The sequence below is a fragment of the Condylura cristata genome, unplaced genomic scaffold (genome assembly GCF_000260355.1).
Source record: "Condylura cristata isolate star-nosed mole 26May11 unplaced genomic scaffold, ConCri1.0 scaffold00002, whole genome shotgun sequence".
NCBI lineage: Eukaryota > Metazoa > Chordata > Mammalia > Eulipotyphla > Talpidae > Condylura > Condylura cristata.
Window position 1 is genome coordinate 34581243 of NW_004567103.1, and position 16784 is coordinate 34598026.

Genomic DNA, 16784 nt, shown 5'->3' on the forward strand with positions numbered 1-16784 from the left:
TGAGATAAGTACATTTGTATATAAATTATTAGAATATACAAAGCCCTCTGATGATCTCTAGAGCAATGCCAAGTTGAGCTGCAGTATGGTTTTTAATTTTGTCAAATTAGAGGACTCAAGTGCTGGGTGGGGTATGGTGAATTCACTTTTTACATCTACTGTCAGGGTTGGGGTTTTTCTTAACTTTTTAAATGAAAGAAATATGGTATATGATATGATTTTATGAATAATATTTAATATTTTTAAGTTTCATTTCTAGTTTCCCACTTTATAATGTTTTATGTAAATTTCAAAACACATTGTCATGCTTCTTAGGACTGCTCAGGAAAACTATCTCTAAACAGTGAAATCAAAATATATATATAAACATCAAAATAGTATTATTTTGCAAACTGTAATATTTTGTTGCAAGTATATCTGTAACAAGTTAATGCAGAAAAATGATCCCTTTTTTACTTTGAGTTTACTTAATATATTTTCATTAATATATGTCGTGAACATAATATCGATGATAGTTTTCCCTCAGACTAATTCAAGAAGATATGAACTTAAGAATCTAATCCAATACCCTTATTTTACAAGTTAAAAAAAAAAATGAGACTACCACCAACAAATAGTTTTGTTCAAATTGCAGAGAATATATTTAATGACAGAAACCAAGATGACATGTAGAGTGGGACTCTTGTGCACTAGGCACAAGAAGACTGAGAGAACATCTGTTGTTACCAGAACCTGCCTCAGCTGTTTTTCTTCTGTGATCCTTAGGTTTGACTAAGATTAGGACCCTGATTTTATTCATATTCAACAAATCCTATTTGAATTTTTTTAAAGATTTATTTATACATACAGATACAGGCCAGAGGTGCAGGGGTGGTGAGAGGATTCACCAGAGACAGGGTGGGGAACAGAAACAGACAGACAGACTGAAATACACTCCTGAGGGGAGCAGCAGGTGAGACAGGAGAGGTCAGCTATGTGGGTCAACTCCTGGGCAGGGGCGGGGATTAAACTCCCACTGCAGCAGTTAGCATGCAGTGTTGAGTGCTAACCCTTTGAGCCACCAGGGAGAGCCCCTATTTGAATATTTTAAATGCAAAAATGTCCTTAAATACGTGTTTGTTGCTAAAGAAAACTTTAATATCTAGCAATATACATTTATATGTCACTGTATCAGTCCTCAATTTATGCCCATCCTCTTTTTTAAATTTGCATACCTCACTTTTTAGAGTATAAAGGTATTATAGCAGTAATTAGTTTAAAAGACCATGAAATAAACAAACATTAACAAATATTATTAGGTTTCCTATTACTTCCTCCTGTTTTGCTGCTTCTCCTTTTCTCAACAATTGATATCTTCTAAAGCAGAGATAGAATCCACAGATTTTCTTCAGAAATATGTTTAGTAGAAGATTTATTTGTATTGGGCTTAGAATATTACTAGTGAAATAATTCATCTAGTTTTAAAAAGTACTTGTTTTCTTACAAATATGCATTTTTCTTTCAAAAATTAGTAAAAGACATCAACATAAATACAATTTTACAGAACAGTAACTTAAGTTTGAACTTGAAATTACTTTAGGTTATACATTGTCATTTTTATTGTTTTTTTACAAGACAAAAATATATCAGCTTTTCTTTCTTTTTTTTTCCCCGGGGTTGGTGGACAGTCGGTTCAGAATCAAATTTTAACAATGTGAACAAAGTGATAAAGCCCAGACACTTCACGACCCCATCGACATATTATTTATATTAAAAGGCAACATTATGTTTTAAAACAGAAAAGCAATTTTCTTTTTTAAAGATTTATTTATTTATGCATACAGAACTGGGGTACAGGCCAGAGGTGCAGGGACTGTAAGAGGATTCATCAGAGACAGAGTGGGGAGCACAATAGATAGATGGACAAAGTACACTGCTGAGTGGAGCAGCTGGCAAGACAGGAGAGGTCTGCCGCGTGGTGTGGGTCACCTCTAGGGCGGGGATGAACTCTCACTGAAGCAACTGTAGTTTGGTTGAGTACTGTGCTTTATACCATTGCACCACAAGGAAGGGTCAGCAATTTTCTTCTAACAAAAATGAGAAATGCGGAAAGCTAGATTTAAGGTGTCAGCAACGAGGTTCCTGCTGCCTTCATGGTTAGTAAATACCACAGCCAGGATTTCAACGTGAGCCAGGGAGCTCTCTGCCCTGCATCTTGCTCTCTACTGCTTTTCCTGTCCTTCCTATACAGTACTTCCAACACAGAGCCTTGACTATTATTCTTTAAAAATTATCTGAGGCCAAAAGCAGCTTACTGTTAGAAGGAATCTCCTCCTGTCCCAGAAAATCACATGTGAGTTTTAGAACCATAACCTTGACCAAAGTGTCTTTTATGTTCTGCCTCCCTTCCACTTTATTCCCTCCCTCCCTCCCTTCCAACCCCTCACCACCACCCTTCCATTCTTTCTTCTTCTTGCAAGATTGCCTCTATTATTGCTGTTCAAAAAGAGTTGGTGAGGAAATAAATACTTCTCAGTCTCTCTAGAAAGTTATGCTTAGTGCCACAACCCAATTTGCAGTCTGAAAAATATGTCCTAGCAATGCATGAGATTAGTTCTGAAGTGTCCAGATCAGACCTTGGATATTGCTGGCTTTCTATTCTTTTCCTTTAGAGCAAAACAAACAAACAAACAAACAAACAAACAAAGGATTGTATTTTCAAACTACTCCATAAGATTAATTTACTTTTATTTTATTTTTGGTTAACTTTTACACAAAGCAGTTATTTTCTCTAGTGATTTTGTCTCCTAGGAAAAATTCCTACTTTACTGGAAAGATTTTTCACTTAATTTTGAATGATGACTTTTGGGGAAGGTGTCTTTTCTGGGCTCCCTGCTGATGCAAGAAAGGGGTTATGCCTCAGCAATATGAAGCTATACATAGCCAATTCAGCACTAGCTCAATCCCAGGCCAGGGAGGTGACCCACATAGTGCAGCAGACCTCGCCTAACCAGCCTGCCGTTCTTCTCAATGGTGTATTTCACCAATCAATACACCAATGGTGTATTTCAGTCAATCTGCCTGTTCTGCTCCCCACTCTGTCTCTGGTGAATCCTCTCATCCCCTGCCCAACTCTTTTATGCATAAAAAGTAAGTATTTTCTTTTGCAAATATTTGCATTTTCATGGAAATATACTGTCTTGAGAGTCTGTGAGAGAGGGGGCAGTCAGGTTAGGAAAGTGTTTTGCTGTTATTAAGGCCTTTTAACCATGTCAATCGTGACAGGGCATTTTTTTTTTTTCCTTTAACACATCCTGGTCCAGTTAAGACTGAGATTCAGAAAAAGTGCTTGGCACAACAATTTAGCAGGAAAGAAAGCTATTTTAAAAGTCTTTTGGGAACATGTTTGTGAAACAGGAAAAAACATACAATTGAGTTGATAATAGCACTCTGAAAGGTTAGCCTCACTGAAATGGATTTCCCATCTTTTTTCACAGGGAACGTGTTGTCCTTAAGCAGCAGTTTCTCACTTAAGCACAGCTTAATTCAGCAAGGATCTTTTTCCTGTGCAACTTCTTTTGCACTGGGAAAGCTATTTTTAAATTACAACCCAGACTTAGTCACAGGAGTAAATAATTTAAAAAAATAAGCTGTGTTTTGGTTATGTGCACAATTACAGCAGTTTGTAGCACGGATCACAGGCTTGTGTTGAGCAAACGTCTCAAGTCACATAGCCCAGGTTTCTACTCACTAATTCCACAAGAATCTCGTCTCTTGCTGGCCTGCACTTTACCTTCCCTCATATTAGCCTTTCATATTTCTGTACTCATGACGTTCTATTTCCATTTCCTTGTTCCCTAGAAAGTGCTACTTTTGTCCTCTATCAATACATATTTACACTCACTTTGAATTTCTTAAACATCATTGTTTTGAAATATGCAGAATTCCCATACAGAGTTCTCAGAATGCATTTCTTTTCCTTTCTCATCATAGACAATCTTTCTAGACTAATGTCATCATTAAATTTTCATGAAGGTAGGTGTGAACTCTCAATGTCAACACCCTTCCTCACTGAATTCCATGATTATGGAGACAAGTATTCGAGCATTGCCAGCCACTTTCTTCTTCAAAAGGTTTGATCTGTACTCAGATATTCTCCTACCATCCCTTTTAATTTTCCCCTGCTATATTCCCAGAATGTGACTCTTACCCATAATAACTTACCAACCAAAATTATGTTTTTCATTCACATAAGTTTAGATTATTTCTCAATAATCAGTTTTTTTTGGGGGGGGGTTTTGTTTGTTTGTTTAAGATTTATTTGTGCATACAAGAACTGGGTGTATATCAGAGGTACAAGGGTTGAGGGTATTCACCAGAGGCAGAGTGGAGAACAGAACAAGTAGATCTACTGAATGACACTGGTAAGGGGAACAACAGGGGAGACAGGAGAGGTCTCCTGGGCCATGTGGGTCAGCTCCCTCTCCAGGGATCGAACTTGTGTTGCAGTGGCTGTGGATAGCTTCAAAGTGTTGTGATTTCACACTTTGTGCCACCAGGGAGGGCATTCAGTATTACTGTGGATTAATATCTGGCATACCTTTTAGAAGATATCAGTTTCTTAATTGCTTTTCTAAGTTAATTTATTAGAATGAATGAATAAGAGGAAATTATATGTAATAATTTTAAGAAACAGATGCTATAAAGAAGTAAATTATAGGAATAGCAATATTCTTTTTTTCTTTATAGAGATAATGTAGAATAAAGTTAATTTTAAATAAAATGTACTTGCCTGAGAGATACCTTTTTTTTTCTATTTCCTTTCTCCTTCCCTTCTCTACTTCCTACCTCCATTCTTTCCTCCTTCCTTTTTTCCTAGTTTTCCTTTACTTATACCTAGTAGTAACTCACATAGAATAACATAGCAGGAAAATAGTTGGGATATAAGATTTTTAACACAGGTTAATTTTTTTTTTTTAAGAATTATTCATTTATTTATGCATACAGAACTGGAGTACAGCCAGAGGTGCAGGGGCATTGAGAGGATTCACCAGAGACGGAGTGGGGAGCAGCTCAGGCAGATTGACAAGGACACTGCTGAGGGGAGCAGCGGGTGGGTTAGGAGAGGTCTGCCACACCACGTGGATCACCTCAGGGGTAGGGATAAAACTCATGCTAAATGACTTAAGCTTCTTAGTGCTGTGCTACCAGGAATTAACCCAACACAGGTTAATTTTTAAGAATGATCTGAAGTTCCATAAGTTTGCTTCTATTTATTTCTACTACTTCTATATGTTATTTCTATGTTGTTACTACTTATACTAACAAAACATGTCACAAATGGAATAAAATGAAAGCCTAGAGATGTGAAAAAAAAAAAAAGAGAGAAAGAAAGAGTTGAACAATTACAGAAAAAGTAATTACAGAGGTATTTACATCGAAGGGGATTTTTCAAGTATATTGTAATAGTTTTTTGCTTCAGCTATGCAGAATGATTATTTTTTATAAGCTAATTTTTCATTCTCAAAGGAAATATAATACTTTTGTGCAAGTGTTTAAAAGAAATGTCTGAAAGAAATTTCAAGGAAAATGTTCTTCCCCTTATAAATCAAAATTGTGCCGAACATGAAAAATACATTATATTTTTGGTTGATATTGAACATGAGCTAATGCTTCAAGTTGAAGGAACAATCCAAAATTTATATCTGTGGTGTGTTTGGTAAACTTGACAGGTTTTTGGTGCACTTTTTTAACAATGTGAATATTAATTTTTCTTTTAACAAAGAAGAAAAGGGAAGCAAGATTTTACACTCAGCATAAATCTTTTCTTTTGATGCATAGTATTTTTTTGCATTTACTTTTTATAAACTTGCTTTATTAGGATCTAAACTATATGTCATATAGTCTATCACCTCATAAAGTACACAATTCAGTGGTTTTACAGGGTTATACTATTATCAATACAATGTAATTTTAGATCATTTTTATCACACAAAAGGGGGCCCCCACACCTCCCACTAGTAATCACTACGCCTTGAAACTCTTTACCAGCCTAAGCAACCACTAATAAGGTTCCTGTCTAAATGTATTGCCTATTCTGGACATTCATACAAATGGAATTAGTCAATATGTGTCATTTATGACTGACTTATTTTTCTTAACATAACATTTTACAGGTTTATCTATATTGTAGTATGTATTAATTACTCATTTCTTTTTATTGCCAAATTATATTCCATTGTATATCACATTTTGCTTATCTAGTCATTAGTTAATTAGCATTTGAATTGCTTCTACTTTTGGCTATTAAATATATGGCGCTTGAGCTTTCATGTACAAGGGTTTGATTAGATATATGTTTTCTATTTTTTTGCAAGTGCATTTGTGGAAATAAAAAAGGAAAGGTAGTTTCTGAAATTCTAAAGACTGTTTGGTATGTGCTTTGGGATGAATAATGCTACTTTACTTTAGTGGTAATGAAAAATATCTGTTTATATTTAGTTTACAAACTTGTATTCACTTTTTCTTATTGGTAGAAAACTAACAGAAAAGTTACTAACAGAATATTCAGGCAATTCAATTACTACAATGAAAATATAGATTCTTCTTAGTCCACAATGAATGATCTTTCCACTATAACAGCCTTTCTCTAAATGTTCATCAGAAATGTTTTGGTTGCAAGAAACAAAACTACAAATTAAGCAAATTAGGTATATGATAGTAATGTTTACACTTAAAAGCATGTCCAGGGCCCTCCCTGGTGTTGCAATGGGTTAAAGCACAGCACTATGAAGCTACCCTAGGCCACTGCAGTACAAGTTCTACCCCTGACCAGGGAGGTGACCACATGGTACAGTAGACCTCTTCTGTCTCGCCCACTGCTCTCCTCAGCAGTGTACATCAGTCAATTTGCCTATTCTGCTCCCTAATCTGTCTCTGGTGAATCCTCTCACTCCCCACACCTCTGGTCTGCCCACAGTTTTGTATGCATAAATAAGTCAACCCTAAAAAAAATAAATAAATAAATAAAATAAAAGCATGCCCAGAATTGTAACTGACTTCAGATGTGGCCAATAATGACATCTCTCAGATGGTTATCTCAACTTGGCTTCATTTTTTAAAAATATGTTTTTCCATATGGTAGGAAAGATGACTGAGAACAGTCTGACAATCATGTCAGAGTTCCTTTGCAATCTAAGCTAAAAGAACAACATTTTCTGATAACTCCAGTAGAAATGCCATAGAGTGAATTTTGATGGTGTAGCTAAAATACTAGCTCCTTTTCTAACTGAACTGGGGATTGTGCTAGTTTGACCAGATTTGAGTTACCCCTGCCTCAATGACCAGAAGGCAGCTGAAAGAAAAGATTCTCTGTCAGAGAGATTCACCTAAAATCGGGGGGTGTGGGGGTACAGACATGCTAGATCTTTAGTATGAACAGTATTCTCATGTTTCCAAATGCTAAAATAAGCTAATAGGTATTAAAGAAATACAGCTTTAGAAAAAGTTTGAATGCTCAAAAAAAAAAAAAAAAAGCAAAAAATCCTATAACTTTGATGGTGGATTACAACATAGCTTTAAAAATCCTTAACAGGATTATATATTTTCTAATTTTATTGTCTCTGGAGGCAAACATGTTTTTATGTAGAATTTCACTTCTGCCTTTGTGGAAGGGAAAGAGATATAAAACTCTTACTCCAGAGTAGGAAAGATGTGTTATGTTTGTATGTAATTTCAACAACCAATTCTTTCCATATTAGATCTCCTGGAGGGAGAGTGTTCCATCCACTACAAAGCATTTCTGTCCCACCTTTTACTAATTGGACTGAGATTTGGCCATTTGCCTCTTTCAAATAAAAAGAGGGTGACCAAAATCACCGGAAAGCAGCTAATTATGCCCACAATGGGAAAATTATTCCCGTGAGTAAGTACTTTAGGTTGTAAAATGAAACCCCAATTTTCATCACAATATTATCTCTCTTTAATAGTTATTCAAGTGTTCACATGGAATGTTCATTAGATAAGCAAGTAGGCACAGAGTCAATATTTCTTTTTTTTTTTTTCCTTTGGTTCCAATGAGTGTTGGTAAAGTCAACTTAAAACTAAAGTCAAATTTGGGAAGTTTTATATCTTGTTTACTTACCTTTTTTTTTTTATTAGTTTGTTTATATATAGTCTTTAAGATGTGACTCTTTAATTGTAAAATATACAAACAATTTGCTAGAGCTTTAGTTTATTTAAATTCAGTATTAGGAAACATACAGTTAAGTAGATTCAAATCATATTTGGGAATATACTTGCAACCATTTGCTTTGATATTTTCATGACTCGCTTAAATGAGAAACAATATTATTTCTACAGAAGATAGAAAACACAAGATGCACCTGACCAGGAACTTGAAATATAGGTTTAATACTCACTTACGCTACTAAAATTGTGGCAACTAACTTATAATATGTATGTTTACTTATATTTCTAAAATGTTGCTTTTTTTTTAAAGATTTATTTACTTATGCACACAAAAGTTGCGGTACAGGCCAGAGGTGCAAGGAGTGAGAGGATTCACCAAAGACAGAGTGGGGAGCAGAACAGGCAGATCTACTGAAACACACTGCTGAGGGGAGCATTGGGCTAGAAAGGAGAGATCTGCTGCACCATGTGGGCCAGCAACTTTGGCCAGGATCAAACTAGTGCTGCAGTGGCTGATAATAGTTTGATAGTGCTGAGACTTAACCCCTTGTGCCACCAGGGAGGCCCATTTTTAAAATTTTAATGTGATATATTAATCACTAAGATTTACTGAATTCCAGAAATTTTACATTTATCTCATTTTATTTCACATCAATCTTTTCATTTACTTTACAAATGAGGAAACTATCTTTACAGAAGTTGTTTAGCTTGCAAGTACAAGATTGAGTGTGGTTTTAAAATTAGGAAGTTTTAGTCTTAAGTGTAACCAAAAGAATACAGGTTATTGCTTGTAACTGGTATCATTTATCGTCCATATACTGTGCTAACTATTAAATCTTATTACTTCATCTCAATATCTCTCTGTAAAGAGAGATTACAAAATAGGACATTACAAAATAGGACAGTATTTTTATTTACATACATATCTTTTCTTAGCATGTGAGATTTAATAGTGACAATCAAAATCAGGTGTCTTCAAAAAAGTATTTTCCAGAGTTTGTAGACTGTAAAAATAGCTATTAGGTTTCCTTTATGTAAAGTGATTCTTAGGATTTTGATAATTTTTTTCTTACTATTGCATAATGTTGTTGAGCTTATGCACTGCTGAATTGTTTCTTAGTAAGCATTGTTATTTCTTTGCACACCATGATTTTTAAATTTTACCTAGGACATTTCCTGTTAAATGAAGACACAGAAGCCCCTTTGATCAAAATTCAGAAAAGTATGGCTTCCAGTCCCAGGAGCAATTGGTTCTATTCCAGTAGTAATAACAATTTAACTTGCCCTAGAAGAACTAGGTTAGATTCTAAGTGTGGCAAGGGCTTAAGAGGAAGTATATTTGTTTTTCTGGTTCCTATTTTTTTGCAGTAAAGAAGAGAGTACTAAACTTTGCTCAAATGGCCTTTCAAAAAATAAGAATTATTCTAAAAGAGGCAGTTTATGAAGAGGTAAGATGCAGACATCTTTTATGAGGCTCTAAGACTTTTCCCCTGCATTCCCATGTAACAAGAAGATCATTTAATCAAGAGGTCTTTTTTCCACTATCTTAGATTCAAAATAAAATGCCTTTAACCTGTGGGTAGTGGGAGACCCAGATAAAGTCTTTCTGAACCAGTACAAACAGTGTCAGAAAAGATTTCATTTCAAGTACATTTTGATTTAGGATTATTTTGAACAAAACAATTCCTGTATGCTAACTACATATTTTCTTTTTATGTATCTTTATTCTACTGTTATTTGTAAACCTACAAATACAAGCAACTTGTTCAAGTTCATACTGAATTAGAATGAAAACTTGCTAATGTTGGTGTATATAATCCTGCTGTAGAATGAATGAATCCTTTGGACTTTAAAAGTAATGAACTATACCTGTAAAATCTGTATAAGGTTCCTTTTTATCGGTTTGGTAAATATTTTCATTGAATGCAAAACTTGAACTTACATTCATATCCATAGCTCTATACAACTTGGGGGAAATTAATGTTCAATAAATGTGACTAATTGGATTTCTAGAAATAATTTGTAATTAAAAATTCATTTAAAGTGTTCAAAAGTGAGACAATACATGTGATTGTAATTTTGGTGTCTTATCAGAATGGCAAGTCTGAATTCTGAAGCCATTTATTAAAAGATATTTTTCTTAATCATAGAGTACCACACTACTAAGACTGTCAAAGAGGAAATTATTTGAGAAAAAATTTTAAATTTGTTTGATAGATAAAAGTAAAATTTAAAAGTCAATATATAGACAAAATAACTGAATAAACAAAATGGAAATGTATCCACATCTTTAAGTCTTAACTATCCAAACAAGTGATTTGATTCTCCCTGATGTTTTAGGGCAAAACCCACCAAATTTAGGGTCTGACTTCTTAGCTTAGGCTAGCCCTATTCACCTCTGTGACCTTGACCAAATCACTAAAATATGTATCCTAGACTTCACTGACTTACTCAATTTGAGTCTATCATTGTCACAGCTAATTATAATTATGGAGTAAAAAGACAAAAGCAGTAGTTGCTACTTTATAGGGTGTTTATTAGGAGACAAGTTCATTTATATCTATCATTTAATTCATTTAATATAAGACTTCACCTGACAAGATGATTTATGATAAATTATAGTCAACATGAATTGAACACTACTTATACACCCATTTTCAGGAAATATTTGTATTAAAGGAATTGGAATTTGAGGCAATGTTTCTCCAATTTCAGCATCCCTTTTCTAACAAGTACACAAATAGAAAACAGAGAACTAGCCAGATTTGATATTCATTTTCTAAGAGGTAACCACGCTGAAAAGTGTTGCATTGATTTTCTCAACATCACACAACAATTAGGGGAAGCTGGAAAGATGTTTGTTAGTGTGATTGCCTGGCACAGTGAAGGTTAGGGGAATGACATTCAGTTTTGAAGCGGAAAGTTAAGCCAAGCGTTCAATGGGAGAAAGTAATTTTTGATCAGGTAAGGTCTTATACTGCTTTTCTATCACAACTATAACAAGTTGTCATAAATTTAGTAGCTCAAAACAGCACATTATCATCTCACAATTTATGGCTCAGAAACCCTGTGGATTTAAGTAGTTTCTTGATTTCAAGTCTCACAAGACCCAAATAAGGTATTGGCAGAACTATGTTCTCTCCTGGAAGTTTCTGGGAAGAATTTGCTTCCAGATTAATTCAGGTTATTGGCAGAATTCAATGCTGTGAGGTTGTACATAGAACTGAGGTCATGAATTCCTTGCTGTCTGTCCTCTTGAGGGCTGTCTTACTCTCTCAGAAGATTCTTTTTGGCTTTGTCCATGGGTTCCCACACGAAGATCCAGTAAGAGTTCAACTTCTGTTGGTATACCTCTTACTGTGCCTTTTATTCTGCTGCAAACCTTGAACTGAATTGTTCAGTCTTCCTCTTCTCCTCTGAAGAGTGCAAGTAATTGGCTTGAGCCTATCCAGATATTTCAGAATAATCTGGGATGATTTTCCCATTTGAAGTCCATAAACTTAAAATCACAGATTCTAGGGATTATGGCATGGAAATACTTAAGGATTCATTATTCTGTAGGATTCTTCTGTCTATACTTCTCATTCTCAACCATTATTATATATTAAAATCATGGGAGAGAATGAAAAAATTCTTATTCCTGGGCCTTCATCAATATGCTTGAGAGGATTAAGACCATCCAAAACACCAGATTTCCTCAATTTAATTAAATTCATTTATAGAAGTAATCCATTCAAAACTACACTTTCTGCATACTCTTTTTATATCCCCAATGCTGCTAGGGTTTGTAATCACAGAAATGTATCTGGTACAAGGCCTCTTTTTACCATACTTACAATCTAGTGACATAAATGCACAAAAACAAAATAATTACAGTGTTACTTTAGAAGTTTTAAGTAGATATTTGAATAACTGGTTCTGGGAATCTAAGGTAATAATTGTGCCTGGAAACACTGCAGAATTTTTTGCTTAATTTAAACTTGATAGTCCTTTTAAAAATAGTCTGGCCAGTACTAGAGATGGAGAAACATATGTGTGTCCAGTTTCCAGCATGGCTCAGTGAGGATGATATATCTGTTTTGTGCTTCCCAAGTTTTAACAAGCCAAGAATTTAGATGTCTATTAAAAATAAAGATTCCTGTTCATCTTGTCATTAATATTCTGGTCTTGAGGTTCTGTGAAGGATCCCGGACATTCTAACACATTCAGCAATTTCTGTTGTTGATTCTGATGCAGGTAGATCCATGATCCAACACTTTGAAGAACACTAATTTATGCTACATCAGTGACTTAACAGCTATTTATTCAATAGCCTAAAATATACTGCAATCCCAAAACCCTATTAAAAAATTATCCACAATTTACTAAATATTTAGGAAATAAAAATCCTTTATACCTGAAATTTCTAATCTATTCCAAGTGTTTCGAAACATTCCAAGCCATGATGGGGTAAGGATGTAACTAACATTTCATTTTTAAAGAAATAAAGATAGTAGTTTACACTAATAAATCTAACACAAAGACAAATGTTACCAAAAACAAAACAATGAGAAAAGAATAAAAGATATCCAGGATCATGAATTTTGATACTTTTTCTGAGTTGCACAATCTATTTTACATAGTGTAGAAGGAGAGGAAGAAGTTTCCATTTGCTATATAAGTATGAATATTGGATTAGAGAAAAGTGCTTATTGCTTATTTGGATTAAGAGAAATGTAACTTGTTTAATATGCCATAAGAGAAGGCATGTAGGAGACAGGAAACAGTCTAGTTTTGCTCATACAAAGTCTAGAATACTTACTGGCAAATTAGATGTGTGTGAGAAATGTTTCTATTAGCCAACTTTACAGTTACTGGATAAGTAATCAGAGAAAAGAGCATGGCTTAATGCCTTTAAAAAGCCAAAATATTTTGGAAATAAAGGAGTACATGATAAAAGGTTTGTTTCTCACCCACTTAACTTTGGCATGAATATACCTTTTTATTATTAGGTTTTGTTTCCATTAAAGAGAAAAAATATATATAATGGAAGGTGTGAATGAGTATTAAAAATTGAAGAGAGTAAAAAATAGGAGATATTGGTATACATTTACAGGTTTTATGTTAATTTGTTCTGATATGCTAGTTTTGATAACATCACACTGATTTATAATTTCTTTGTTTTGAAGATTTATTTATTTATGCATACAAGAACCGGGATACAGGTCAGAGATTCAGGGCATGAGAGCGTTCACCAGAAACAGACTGGGGAACAGACCAGGCAAATTGACTGAAATACACTGTTGAGGGGAGCAGTGGGCAAGATACCTCCTTGGTTGACAATAGACTTTGTGTTGGTGGCTGTGAATTGCTGCATAGTGCTGAGACTTAACCCCTTGTGCCACCAGGAAGGCCCTGATTTTTCATTTCTGTGTAGAACACAATGTGGATTTTACACTGAAGTAAGGCAAGAAGATTGCCTCCTAAAATTTAAGGATTTGGAAATGTAGATCCATAAAAGTCTATCTTGCAAAGATCTGTGGGGATTGTAAGAAATGATACCAGGGTGAGGTTATTTCAGTGCTGAATGACTATACTATATGCAGCTATGGTCCAAAAACTACTTGAATGTAAGACAGTCTTCATTTTTCACAGTTCTTTCTGTGATGAAATAAATTGTTTTATGTTATGTTGGCAATTTTGGGGCAATAACACTTAAAAATAGAAATAAGCTTTTTTTATTTCCTTTATACAATAAAGAAAATAGTTTCAATTGTAGTTCAGAACCAAACTCCTTTCACTTTGTGTAATATTGAGAACTAATGTAAAAGTATAGGATCCATTAGGCTAGCTATTAGAAAGAGGAAATGCTAGTGACTTGTACCATAGTGATTATACTTTTTTTAAGTTAGGGCTTTCTCAATTTTGAAATCCTTTTCCTCTGAACAGGCCTAAGCACACTTGAAAAATTCACTTACAGATTTAGGCCTTTAACATGTCCTCATATGTTATGTACTTAATATCTTTCCATCATTGAAGAAAAGCTACTATATTTTACATAGCACACAACCTAGTTGTAGGGAAATAATTTGACAACATCTGAAAGTGATTTACAAATATTTCCATAACATATTTGGTCGGTTAATAACAAATGTAATTTATTGAGGATAAAGTTAGGATAAGCAAACACAGAAGAGAGAACCATGTAGTGATTGAGCAAGTCAGAGGCAGCAGGCAAAAAAGAAATGAGTTAATGAAGAAATACAATTAAATATCTGAGAATAATCTTGATAAACATGACAGATGACATTATGAGACTCAATCTAAATTGACCTTCTTGGTGAAAGGGATGTTTCTTCCATGATTACCAAATGTCACATGTTTTTACCAGCAAGGTCATTTTGATAAGTTCTTTGTAGAGCGGTAACTCAAGAGAAGGAAATCTCTCATAAAATGGACATGACACAGTCTCACAGAGGGTATGCCTATTAGTGGCACAATCTATTCTACATAGTGTAGAAGAAGAGAATGAAGTTTCCATTTGCTATATAAGTATGAATTCTTGGATTAAAAAAGCAACAAAAATAACTGCTAGTGTAGGGTGAAATGTTTTTGCAGATATTTTAGGTTTGGGAAAAAAAACAAACATGTTTTTGGAAGTACTTTCCCCTTCCATTTATGTGTCCTTCTACATATTAAAGGAAATTTAATCCTGACTTGTATGTATGAATTGTTTTATAAAAAACTACCTTTTTCCAAATAGACTAGTATTTCTTTACATTTACATATATATTTATATATCAATGCAGAAATGTGAACAACCATTGTTTTAAATATGAAATAAAATTGTTTAATCTGATTAACATTTATGACTTCCAAAGTCAGTATGTACACTACTGCCTATTCTAAGCAACCACAGAACTCAAAACTAAATCTTTTCAGGCCATTTTTTGCTAAGAAAGTAAATCTTCCTATATAAGAACTATTCTTTCCCCAATTCTATTTGTAAATACAAATCCAGACACTATCTATAACCTTCTAATAGAAATCACAGTTAACTAGTAGCTGTGATTAGTGTTCTTGAGTGTGTCAGATTCTAAAATATTTTATTATTTCATTTTTCATGCATTCTTATAGCAAAAATAAATTAAGAGCCAGTTACAAAGAGTAAGTAATTAGATATTGTTTTAGGCTGTGAACCTACAGTATAAAGGTCAATGGATATATAAAAATAAGACTAATAATACAACCAAATAAATCATTAAAGAAAAAATAATTTAAAGGTAAATTAAACTGTATTTTAACTTCAAAGACTTTTTATCATATTCTAGTCCTCTGAAATATACTTAAACAGTTCATTGCTTTGTATTCTAAACATCTTAGCAACTAAAAGTTATATGTTTTTTCATTTAATGGAAACAGTGTATATCTGTGACAAAAACAAATATATGTTAGCCAAAGATAATTTTAAAAGTTGGAATAGCTTGATCAAAATATCATTTTAATAGCAGTATTTGAAAATTTCAGTCTATCATGGAAATTATTTTTGCTTGTTAAATTATTTGGTTCAATTAATTAAATTAAATTGTTACATTAATCAATATTTCAGGTCATGACCCCTGGATTTAAGAAATTATTCAAGACATTGTCAAATATGATCCAAGAGAAAATGTGATTTGAGTCTGGAGACAATTGTGCATGTAAGTATTTGAAAATTAGATTTTCCTGTAGTAAAATGTAATAAAAACTAAAATGTCAACTCATTAATTAGTAAATTGCAAAAAATTTTGATTCATTGTTTTCCTACTGTTACAATGTGTTTAATTCTAAAATTAATATATTTCCTGATTTTGGGGGGTCATATTTTTCTCAAGATCAACTACAATAAAAACCCACTATAGCTGATAGAAGAGAAGGCATTAATCAGAAGAGTGCTACAATTAAAAAGAGAAACTCCTTCTAGGTGAGTCCTTGGGAAAGGAAGGGTATAGCATGGATTCTGGATACTAGGTAGTAGGTAGTGTTATGGATCATTGCATGTAATACTCAAAGTAATAAGCAACATACAAAAAAGATTTTTATAATTCATATTCTAAGATTTGCTTTATATAAAAAGCATAACAAGTTTCTTAAAACAATTTAAATCTAAGTAAAAAATTTACATATTAAATTAAATGTCTATATTTTATATCTATAACATGATAATTCATATCTTATAAAATACCCATCAGAATAAATTATTCATGGATCTTATATTTAATAAGCATTGTATACTTTATTTTAGCAAGGTTTGTCTCTCAGCATTCGACAGCTAGTCGGTGGTGTTTTAGACCTTTTTTTTTTCATTAGCTCATCTGCGGAAATATTCTTAAAAATACTTTTATTTGATATTGTTCATCTCCTGTACCATTATTTTATAATGTAGATGAATAAGGAATCTTTAATTTCCTGAAAAAAGCAACTGAATCTTGCAGTGAATAATCATATCTATTAAATTCTAAGGCCATCTGTGTGACATATGAATGTTGATTATCAGGAAATTGGTTTAAGGAATTTTCTCTCTTAAATTGTTTAAATGGTATAAAGTTAAAAATGAGATTAATATTAATGAAAAGCTAAATAAATTTTATAGTAAC

The 16784-nt window shown here is 33.3% G+C and overlaps 1 protein-coding gene across 3 annotated transcripts in view; it reads left to right on the forward strand.

The window, feature by feature from the left end:
• CALCRL (calcitonin receptor-like) overlaps window positions 1-16784 on the forward strand; it is a 76596-nt gene that overhangs the window by 29356 nt on the left and 30456 nt on the right. For 2 of the 3 annotated variants that reach the window (XM_012725763.1, XM_012725768.1), the window contains exons 2-3: window positions 15758-15848; window positions 16023-16111. The gene's annotated coding sequence lies outside the window, so the exon portion shown is untranslated. The remainder of the gene's footprint in view (window positions 1-15757; window positions 15849-16022; window positions 16112-16784) is intronic. The other variant, XM_004674456.2, reaches the window with a different exon arrangement.